This window comes from Canis lupus, chromosome 6, assembly GCF_011100685.1.
Source record: "Canis lupus familiaris isolate Mischka breed German Shepherd chromosome 6, alternate assembly UU_Cfam_GSD_1.0, whole genome shotgun sequence".
NCBI classification, from domain to species: Eukaryota; Metazoa; Chordata; class Mammalia; order Carnivora; family Canidae; genus Canis; species Canis lupus.
Genome location: NC_049227.1, coordinates 8,218,376 through 8,228,783, shown reverse-complemented (window position 1 = coordinate 8,228,783; position 10,408 = coordinate 8,218,376). Strand labels below are relative to the sequence as shown.

At 52.3% G+C, this 10,408-nt stretch overlaps 1 long non-coding RNA gene across 1 annotated transcript; it reads left to right on the top strand.

The window, feature by feature from the left end:
• Nucleotides 1-391: 391 nt before the first annotated feature.
• On the top strand, nucleotides 392-8,664 carry LOC111096487. The gene is made up of 3 exons (XR_005360325.1): nucleotides 392-563; nucleotides 7,474-7,567; nucleotides 7,886-8,664. It is a non-coding gene; the product is annotated as an uncharacterized LOC111096487 (long non-coding RNA).
• Nucleotides 8,665-10,408: the final 1,744 nt, after the last annotated feature.

Genomic DNA, 10,408 nt, shown 5'->3' with positions numbered 1-10,408 from the left:
TACTGAGAATGAACTCCACAGAGTTTCATGTGTCCCAAGTTTTCTCCTTCCACACTGTCCTGCCATCCAGAGTCCCAACCTTGGGGGGAATGCAGGTGGCTCCTCTGACCCACATGTCCCACCTTACCATCCACGTGCTTGGGAAACTGTGATAGTTAATTTTATGTGTCATCTTGACTAAGCCATGGTGCCCAGATACCTGGTGACATATTATTCTGGATGTTTCTGTGAATGTGTATTTTAGATGAGATCAGATCAGTGGACTTTGGGTAAAGACCCTCCACATGTGGGTGGGTCTCATCCAATCAGTTGAAGGTCTTCATAGAACAAAAACTTACCTCTCCTCGGCAAGAAAGAATGCCATCATAATGCCTTTGGAATCAGACTGTAACTTTTCTCTGAGTCTCCAGCTACCAGCCGACCCTGCAGATTCGGAACTTACAACATCCACAATTACATGAGCCTATTCCTTAAAACAAATCTCAGCCCCTCCGTCCCTCCCTCCTTCCCTCCCTCTCTCTCAGCTAACCATGCCCTGCAGGAGGAACAGCTGCAGGAATCAGGTGAGACTGGGCTGGCTTGGGGCAGAGGGAGAAGTCAGGCTTCCATTCCACCCAGGGAGGGATACAAGGTAGTGAGCTCCCCCGTGCTTCCATGAGTGGCCATGGGTGTTGAACTCCGCACATAGTAAGTGCTCAGTTAATATCATCACATGAATGGTGAGTGAATGAAGGTTGTGGAGGGGTCCCCAGCCCTGGGGAACCAGAGTGGGAGTGGGGGTGCGGTACGTACAAGGACTGAACTCTTGGGGATCCCTGGGTGGCTCAGCGGTTTGGTGCATGCCTTCAGCCCAGGGCATGATCCTGGAGTCCCGGGATCGAGTCCCATGTCGGGCTCCCTGCATGGAGCCTGCTTCTCCCTCTGCCTGTGTCTCTGCCTCTCCCTCTCTCTCTCCCTCTCTCTCTCTCTCTCTGTCTCTCATGACTAAATGAATAAAATCTTAAAAAAAAAAAAAAAAGAAAAGACTGAACTCTCAAAGACAGAGAAGGGCCTTGCTCCCTCCCCGCCCCACCTCAGAGCCCCCCCACCCACAGGGCTAGGACACATGGGGGGGGTTTGTAGTGAAGCCGCCCAAGGTCATGATCCTGCCTCCCCGGGGCACAGAGGTGCAACAGAAGCCTTACGTTGACCTCGTTGACCTCGGAGTGCTCACACTGTGGGGAGCCTTTGAGGCGCCCCAAAGAACCAGGGACACTGTTTGAAGTCCCGGCACCTTCTAAGGATTCCGTTTAACAAGCTGGGTGCTACGGGCACCTGGATGAAAGACGCTATATAAAAACAGGAGATAATTACCAAGTAAAGCCATTTTCTTAGAAACAGGAAGGTGCCATTTGCCAAGAGTAAACAGTGGGGGCAGGCCCTGCCCGGGCGGAGGACCCGGCGGCTGGGAGAGTCACTCTGGGTGGGCTCAGAAGCCAGGGTGAGTCAGAGCCGGGGGCACGCGGGCCGCAGCTGCCTCCCCTGACCCCCCCACTGCCCTTTCCCTGCCCGGCAAGAGTGGAGGAGGAAGGACCGCGCCGCGCCCGGACGGTGCGCTCAGGGGCACCCCGACACCCTCTGCAGGACGCGACCTCGATGAAGAGCCAGGCAGGCCCCGTTCCATTCATGCCACAAATGTCTACTGAGCGCCCCCCGCGTGGTGCCGCAGGAGGCAGGAGGCCAGCGCGCTGCGCCCCAGCGCTAACCTGCAGCAGCCGGGCCTCCCTGGTGCTTCTGTGGCCCAGGTACTGTGTCCCGGCTCCACCCGGGCCGGCCATCGAAGCTTCACCCCAACCAGAGAAAATCAGGGTCCCGATTCACAAAGGAGGCTCAGTGACTTCCCCAGCTAGTAAATGAGACGCTGCAGGCCCTGAGCTAGTAACCAGGGCACCGTAGGGCCTGCCCCAGCTCCTGCCTTGCCCGCAGCCTCCCTGGCACCTCTCCCTTAATGGGCAGCCGCATCCTGCAGATCCCCAGCCTCCAGCTGGACCCGGACCTCTCCCCAGCCCACACCTCTCTCCCGGGGGCCCCTCAAATCCAGCTGGGGAGCCAGGCTGGGGAGTCAGGCTCCTCCTCCACAAGCCCACACTGGCCATACCCCCGTTACTGAGAACCAGCCTTCCAGCCTTCCCAGCCAGCGAGCCGGGACCAGCTCCCACCCCTCCTCTCCCTGCTCTCTGCGTTCCATCCACACGCAGAGGGTACAGGCTGCATCTCTCTCTCTCTTTTCTTTTCGATTTTTAAAAAGATTTTATTTATTTATTCATGAGAGACACACAGAGAGAGAGAGGCAGAGACACAGGCAGAGGGAGAAGCAGGCTCCACACAGGGAGCCCGACATGGGACTCGATCCCGGGTCTCCAGGATCACACCCTGGGCTGAAGGCAGCGCTAAACCGCTGAGCCACCCGGGCTGCCCTTCTTTTCAATTTTTTATTTAAACTCCGGTTAGTTATCACACAGTGCAATAATGATTTCAGGAGTAGAATTCAGTGATTCGTCACTTCCGTACAACCCCCAGTGTGCATCACTAGTGCCCTCCTTAATACCCATCCCCCATCTGGCTCATCCCCCAGCCCCGTCCCTCCATCAACCCTCAGCTTGTTCTCTATTATTAAGAGTCTTTTGGGGATCCCTGGGTGGCGTAGCGGTTTGGCGCCTGCCTTTGGCCCAGGGCGCGATCCTGGAGACCCGGGATCGAATCCCACATCAGGCTCCCGGTGCATGGAGCCTGCTTCTCCCTCTGCCTATGTCTCTGCCTCTCTCTCTCTCTGTGACTATCATAAATAAATGAAAATTAAAAAAAAAATTAAAAAAAAAAAGAGTCTTTTATGGTTTCCCTCTCTCTCTTTGTCCCCCTCTTCCCATATGTTCATCTGTTTTGTTTCTTAAATTCCACATATGAGTGAAATCATCGTTATTTATCTTCCTCTAACTTACTTTGCTTAGCATACTCTTCCTTCCATGTCACTGCTGATAGCAAGATTTCATTCTTTTTGATGCATAAGTAATATTCCATTTTATATATATCACTTCTTCTTTATTTTTTTTTAAGATTTTATTTATTTATTCATGAGAGACACACACTGAGAGAGAGAGAGAGAGAGAGAGAGAGAGAGGCAGAAACACAAGCAGAGGGAGAAGCAGGCTCCATGCAGGGAGCCCGATGTGGGACTCGATCTCAGACCTCCAGGATCACACCCTGGGCCGAAGGCAGATGCTCAACTGCTGAGCCACCCAGGTGTCCCTCACTTCTTCTTTAGAGGCTGCACATCTCTGAAGGGACAGTTGGAACCTATAACCAAGACCTGCTACTCAGAGCAGATCCAAGAAGAGACTCGGCTCTGTTTACCACCTGCCCTGGTGACCTGGTTACCATTAGCCGCTAGTTAATTCCTGCTTCCCTGCTCAAGGGGAAAGTTCTTTGTAAACAATAAAGTTCCTAACAATGGAAGCAAATTTTAAAACCCTCGAGTCCAGGGGCACCTGGGTGGCTCAGCTGGCTAAGCATTTGCCTCCGGCTCAGGTCATGATCCCAGGGTCCTGGGATTGAGCCCTGAGTCAGGTTCCTGCTCAGTGAGGAGTCTGCTTCTCTCTCTCTCCTTCTGCTCCCTCCTCCCCTTACTCCTGCGCTCTCTCTCTCTCTTTCCCCCCAAATAAATAAATAAAATCTTAAAAAACAAAACAAAACTACACACTCGACTCAAATGTACAGGCATAGTCCAGTTTTCCAAAATCACATGGCATGTGGAGATGTTTGGATCCAACATTTCACAAGGGAAGCAACCTACTGCATCTGGCACCTATTGTGTGCCATGGTGAGTGGATCTCAGATAGTAGCTACTCCAAGGAAGCTATGATCACTCCCACCTTGTAGATAAGGAGCTTGATCCTCAAGCAATGGGAGTGCCGCATTGGCGAGAGACAGCTACATCAGAGATCAGCTCTTTCTCTGACACCTCCTGAACTAGCTTTCTATTGCTGCATAAAACATAACCACAGATTTAGGGACTTAACACACACGTTTCCATAGGACAGGAGTCTGGACAGCTGAGTTACCTGTAGTCAAGCTGACAGCTGGCTGTGCTCTCACTTGAAGGTTTGACAGGGGAAGAATCAGCTCCCAAGCACATTCATGTGGCAGCAGAATCCATCCCATTTCTTTGTGACTGTATGACTGAGGGCTTCATACCAGTTGACCACTGGCAGCTGCCTCAGGTTCTAGAGATCCCTATGGTTCCCTGCCCTGTGGCCTTCCCCAAAATAGCCATTGACCGCATCGAGAGTCTCTCCAGCCTGCTAAGACGCAGTCTTCTATAATGTGACAATCAGGGGAGTGGCATCCATCACTTTGGCCATATTTTCTCGATTAGAAGCCAGCCACAGGTCCACTCACACTCAAACAATAGGGATTATGCAAAAGCACAAACAAACAGGAGGCAGAAATCATTGGACGTCATCTTAGGGTCTATGACTGACGTGCCCCAGGAGGGACAAGGGGCACACCCAAGCCCACTAGGGTAGTCCCAGGTCAGGCTTCCAGAAGCAAGCACTGATACGGAGTTTGTGATGTAAGAGGCTTATTAAGAGTCACTCATGTGAAGGGAGGAGGAAAAGCAGGATTGGACGGGTCTGACAAACCTTCAGCCATGCCAGTAGGAAGTGCCACAGCAAGGAGGGCCCCGCTGAAGCCTCCCATGTGAAGACGAGGTGGCCAGACCTTAGACTCTCTCCTTGCCAAGAGACCATGAGCTGAGGCGGGCAGACCCTGAAGGCAGCACATCCTCCCTTGTGCAGGATTGGGAGGCCCTCCTCCAGCTCGGCCCCAGGAACCTTCCAGAGAGACTAACTATCCAATCAAGGCAGCTGCTTTTGTTTTTGGAGGTTATCTGCTGCTAAGAAAAGCTGCTCTTCCTGGAAGAGCACTAGGTAATGCCCAGGTTCCTGGCCCCCACCCCGATATACACACCATCACCACCACCATGGCAACTTCCCCCAGTGTGACTACTTTCAGAGCTGGAGTTTTTATTTATGTATTTATTTTAAATTTTTTATTTATTCATGAGAGACACACACAGAGAGAGGCAAAGACATAGGCAAAGAGAGAAGCAGGCTCCCTGTGAGGATCCCCATGTGGGACTCGATCCCAGAACCCCAGGATCAAGCCCTGAGCCAAAAGCAGATGCTCAACCACTGAGCCACCCAGGTGCCCCAGAGTTGAAGCTTTTAAAGAGGTAATGAAGGTTAAATGGGGTGGTAAGGGTGGAGCCCCAATCCAGTAGGACTGGTGTCCTCTGTAGAGGGAAAGGCCATGTCAGGACACAGGCAGAAGGCAGCTATCTGCAAGCCAAGGGCAGGTCTCAGGACAAGCAAACCCTGCCCACACCTTGACTTACACTGCCAGAATCGTGAGCAATAAAATCCTGTGGCCTAAGCCTCCTGGCTCAGTGGGACTTTGTTATGATGACCTGAGCAGATGAGCACAGGACCCAAGGGAAGCAAAACGTCTGGTGAGGAGCAGACCCTCAGCCCCATCACTGGGAGCCTGATTGGAAAGTGGCTGATAGGTCCCGGGAACAGCTGGTCCTGAGACGCCCCAGGTGAGGCCGCTGGGAGGTGAGAGGGGGTCCAAGGCCAGGTCGCCCCTGGTTGTGGCAGGGAGAAAGGCACCCCTCCTCTCCTTCTCTTCCTCGGGCCTCGGTTCCCTACCACAGGACCAGGGGATGGACCAAAGGGTCACAGAAGCCCTTCGAGCTCTTATTGTAGTAGCAGAATCTAGCCTGAAGTTCAGCCAGGGGCTCAGAAGAAGCTCCTCAGATGAGAATCCGAGAAAGTGAGAGCCTGATATCAGGCCTTTGACATACACTCTGGCGAGAAGTTCCCAGGGTGTGTGTGTATTGAGGTAGGGGGCTGGGATTTGGGGCGTTATCAAGTGTTCTACCAAGAAAAGCACATCACATGTCCTGATTTCAAACTATATTACAAAGATATAGCAATCAACACAGGATGGTACTGGCATAAAAACAGGCACAGTAGGTGTGGAGGCCCAATGGACCAGAATTGAGAGCCCCAAAACAAATAATCAACAAAATAAAAAGACAACCTAGGGAATAGAAAAAAAAATTTGCAAATCACAGATCTGACAAGGTGTTAATATCCACAATATATAAAGAACTCCTACAACTCAATAACAAAAAGAAAACAAGCAATGTGATTCTTAAAAATGCGCAAAGGACCCAAATAGACATTTTTCCTAAGAAGATCCATAAAAGGCCAATAGGTCCATGAAAAGAGGCTCGGCAGCACTCAGCATCAGGAAACGCAAATCAAAACCACAATGAGATCTTGCTTCATACTTGCTAAAATGGATATCCTCAATAAGATAAAGAATAACAAGTACCAGCCAAGAGGTGGAAGTGGAGGGGGGGGCTGCGTGCTGCTGGTGGGAGTGTAAATTGCTGCAGCCACTGAGGAAAACAGTATGGCAGTTCCTCTGAAAATTAAACATAGAAATACCATATGATCCAGCAATCCCACTTCTGGGGATATATCCGAAGGCAATGAAAACACGATGTCTGAGAGATATCTGTACCCATATGTTCATAGCAGCATTATTTACAATAGCCAAGACATGGCAACAACCTAAATGTCCACCGACGGATGAGTTAAGAAAATATGGTGTATATAAATATTTCTGCAATGGAATATTATTCAGCAATTTGAAAAAAAAAAGGAAATCCTGCTGTTTGTGTCCACATGGATGGACCTTAAGGGCATCGTGCTAAGTGAAGTAAGTCAGACAGAGAAAGACAAATACCATATGATCTCTCATATATGTGGAATCTAAAATAAAAACAAAACCCAAAAAAACCAAACTCATAGAAAAAGAGATCAGAAAAAAAAAGAAGAAAGAAAAAAGACATCAGATTTGTGGTTACCAGAGGCACTTGATTATAAATCAGTTATATTTCAATAAAGCTGGTTTGGGGGAAAAAGAAGGGAGGGGTCAGGGCCCCGCCTCCTCCTGCCCACCCCTCCCCCCCAGAGCCTGGGCCTAGAAGGTTTCTCCAGCATTTGGCTTTGTCCCTTCCATTCCCTTGCTGGCATTCCTGCTTCAGGTAAAGTGCCGTGGCTTCCCAGAGCTGCAGAGAAGCCAGCAGAAGGAAGCATGAGGGAGGGAGACCAACCATCCCAGCTCCCCCAGACCAAGGGATTTCCCAGGACAGGCTTTACAAGTCAGTGGCCCATTGTGGCCACGTGGGCTGGCCTGGGGGGTTGCCACGGAGGTCTGCAGGGTGGGCCCAAGGAGGTCACAGGAGTCCTGCTGCAGCTGGAGGTGGGGAGGGTTCAGGGAGTGGCCTCCCCCGGGGAGCCCCCTAGGCACCTCTCTCCTCCCTTTGCCCGAGCACCTCTTCTTCCTCCCACTCCCCAACAGGACCAGAGCCGTGAGAACACTGAAATCACCAGCTGGGAAGTGGCAGGATTGGGATTCCAGCCCAAAGAGCCTGGCTCTCTCTGCAGCCACACTGGTAGGCCCTGCACTCCCCGCCTCTCTGTCCTACTGTGACCAAAACCAGGAGAAAGGCAGCTTCATCACCCACCCAGTCACCTGCCACTCCTCCCAGGGACTAGGTTTTGCCCTCCCAGCTGGGGTCCCTGCAGGAATCCCACCCCCCTGTTGCCTGAGGAGGCCCCCATTCCAATGGGCAAGAGTCTACCACCCACCCACCCCGCAGTTGTGAGAGGGACCATCCAGGGGGCCTTGCACCAACCTAGGCTTAGGGAGGGTGGGCCACGCCCTGCTGTTGCCCCCACAATGTGCATTCTGCTCTCCTTCCTTCCTGCAGAATCCTGACTCCATGCCTAGCTGAGATGCCACTTTTCTGCTTTCTTGAAGATAGAGATAATCATGTTTCAAAAATCTTGCCCAAGATACATGACAGGCATTGAGTACTATTCCTAGGAAAGTGCCTTTGGAGGGAGGCACGGACCTGGATGCCCTCCCCCGCTTCCCTCTCTGTGTCACCAAGGATGTAGACGTGATGGCTGGAGCAGTAGCAGCTATCTCAAGGCCAGGAGGGGACTCTGAGGATGGATGGCATTCAGTAAGGATAGTGAAGAGGACAGAGGGAACCAGGGACATTAAGAACATCACGGAGTTCCAGCACAGCCACGAACCTCCTATCCAGCCACCTTGGAGGACAGGCTATATTACTCTGTTACTGCAAACACAGTACCTAACTGATACAAAATACTTTTAGGAGGAGGTAATGCTGGAACTTCATCTTACAGGAAGTAGGTCTGGGGCAGGCTGACCTCAGGTAATACCAGTACCTTTCCTGCCACAAAACAGTTTTGGGGCCAATGCCCCTGGACATGCTCCCGAGGTCCTCTGAGAGGGAAGCAGGGCAGGGGTTCCCACCCCTTCGTGGCCCTGAGGAACCCAGGACTCCTGCCTCCACCCAGCTCTCCCACCACTCAGCTGCTCCAGGCCCAGCCTCACCCCTGTGCCACCTGTCCCTGTCCTACGGAGGCCAATGTGCAGCCTCGAGCCTGCGCCCGCTCGGAGCCCTGGAGGAGTCAGGCCCTGCTTCCCAGCAAGTGTGTTTCCACTGCCTTGTTTACAGTTGTTGAACTACTTTCGTCAAATTAATTAAATACATGCTAAATCCTCTCCAATTTGTTGTGCGATAAATTAAAGATGCTGAGATTGTGAAATGCACAACAAAACCTGTTTATTCTGATAAAAGCCCACATGACAGCCCGAGTCAAACGTCAGACAGGCCGAGGAATCCGCTTCTACAAAGGCTTCGTCAGAGCGGGGCTTCCAGCTGCCAAGCCTCCTTGGTGGCCAGGGTCTCCTCAGCCCCTTGTGGCTACCCGAAATGACGACTCAAGGTAAAGAGGGAGGGGACAGGTCCCAGGTCACCGGAGAAGATGCACGAAAGCCAGGACTGCAGAATATAGTCTTTCCTCAGCATCTCCTGCAGGGCTTTCTCCCTGCTCCCTGGGGGCTGGCACATGTGGGAATAGTCACAGCTCACACAGGTCCACTATGCACACAGGATCATCTTCTAGCTCTGGCTTCCAGTCCCAGGGACAGCTTTGACAGAAGCAGTCACCAGAGGCTAGAACCATGCCCAGAAATCCTCTGGGGTCCAGGAACACCCCACCACCTTACAGCTAGAGTCCTAGAACCTGCCTCACCCTATCCCCGCTCTGGGCAAAGTGTGCCCCATTGGTCCAGGTGAGCACGGCAGATCAACTTTGAGAGTCCCCTTCACTCATCCCCCTCCCCTGCAGCTGCCCGGTAGAAAGAGGGCATGGGCCTTCCAGCCAGAGAAACTGAGGCACAGAGAGCTTGCATCCATCAACTGGTGGCCCAAACCCTCACTTTCCTGAGCATGTGGATATACAGATTCAAAGCAACTCTACAGCACTGCCCACGTGGATCACTCAGCACATCCCCAGGTGTATTTTGTTATTCCCATTTTGCAGATGAGGAAACAGGCCCAGAGAAGAGAAGGGGCTTGCTTGGCTCCCATAGAGGAGGGACGGAGAGCTAAGTTCATGAGAGCCTGAGCTGCTGGTGCCCAAAGCCCATCTCCCCACACCACCATACCCTGGTTGCCACCCCCTTCGCTCAGCACAACCATGTACTCTGGGCATCTTGGGGCCCAGAGCACAGGTAGCAGAGATCTAGGTGTGGGCCTCATCTTTGCTCCACCCCCATGAGCGAGGCGCTGCAGGATTCCACTCACTGAGTCCCTGAGAACCGCAAAGCAACATGGATTGACACCATCTTATAAACCCCAGATCCCTAAAGGAATGGAAATTGTTCCAGATGGGGCAACCCTTAGCAGGGAGGGTATTGACCGAGAATCAGTAATGGGGTAGAGCCAACAGGATGTAGCCTGTGAGAGAGCAGAGGAGGGAGGCAGGCATCGGGCCTCCCCTCACTTGCCCTGATGTGGGTAACAGGGTGCATATCGTTTGTGTTCAATCAGAGAAGCAGAACCACTGTGAATTTTATAGCATAGGAATTGGCCTTCAAACCACTGGGGAGGGTCTGGGAAGTAAAGATCCAAAGAAAGAAGTTTTACAGGGACTGGAGGAAAGTCCCCAGGCAGCCCCCTTGAGGCAGAGGTACAAGTGGAGCTTGGGGAGAAATCTGGAAGTCGAGCAGATTGGGCTGCTGGAGTGGGAGGCCGAGGCCAGTGTAGACACTGACAGACGGCTAGGGAAGGCCTCGACTTCCCAGCCTCCCCGCTGTGAGATCACAGCCGAGGAAGTACTGGGTCGCTGTGAGTCAGCAGGGCCTGCAGTCTGGAGGAAGAGCTGGCCGTGGATCAGGAAGAGGAAGGAGTGAG